The sequence below is a fragment of the Penaeus monodon genome, chromosome 23, assembly GCF_015228065.2.
Source record: "Penaeus monodon isolate SGIC_2016 chromosome 23, NSTDA_Pmon_1, whole genome shotgun sequence".
Taxonomy (NCBI): Eukaryota; Metazoa; Arthropoda; class Malacostraca; order Decapoda; family Penaeidae; genus Penaeus; species Penaeus monodon.
This window is the reverse complement of record NC_051408.1, coordinates 21789044-21789679: the sequence shown is the minus strand read 5'-3', so window position 1 is coordinate 21789679 and position 636 is coordinate 21789044. Positions and strand designations below refer to the sequence as shown.

Sequence of the window (636 nt, the reverse complement as noted above, 5' to 3'; positions counted from 1 at the left end):
CAAAAAATATGTTTAGTTGGAGTGGTATGCAAGACAAGACCCGAGGCAACGGAGAAGACATTTCTACAGAAAACGAAGGCCAGAGGTTTTGAGGTGAATCAGAGAATCAATTAATAGGATAAACACAATAACAAACTTGAGATCTGAAAGGGTACAAAACAATAGTATCTTTGTAATGAGAAGAAATTAAGATGGACAAGAATGCTTTGTTGTCAAACATAGAAATTGAACCCGAGACATTAGGTAAGAGGTAAATACAGCAGAAACAATGACTAAAGAGGAAGTGAAGAAAAAACCTAACGGGGAAAAGAAAAGAAGAAAAAGTGGAATAGAATGGGCATCACTGTTATTGATGGACAAGTTTTGGGGCCACGCCTGATATACTCATTGAAGTGAGGAATTAGTACGCTATACAAGCAGAAAGGTGATAGAAATTCTCGGAATAATTGATGAAATAAATCAAAAACACAAAAGTATAAAAAAAAAAAAACAACAGTTATTAAATAGGAAAAACCGAAAGTGTATTACTGTTTTGTAGACAAGAAAAGGTATATGCTATAGTACCAATGGGAACGACAGCTGCGAGTCTAACGGTGGGATGTAGCTTCGTAGCAATCGCTAACTACTACTAATAAT

General features: G+C 35.4%; 1 protein-coding gene across 1 annotated transcript in view; it reads right to left on the bottom strand.

Annotated features, from left to right (window-relative positions):
- The window catches only part of LOC119588185, a 20180-nt gene that overhangs the window by 593 nt on the left and 18951 nt on the right, over positions 1-636 (bottom strand). The window lies entirely within an intron of this gene.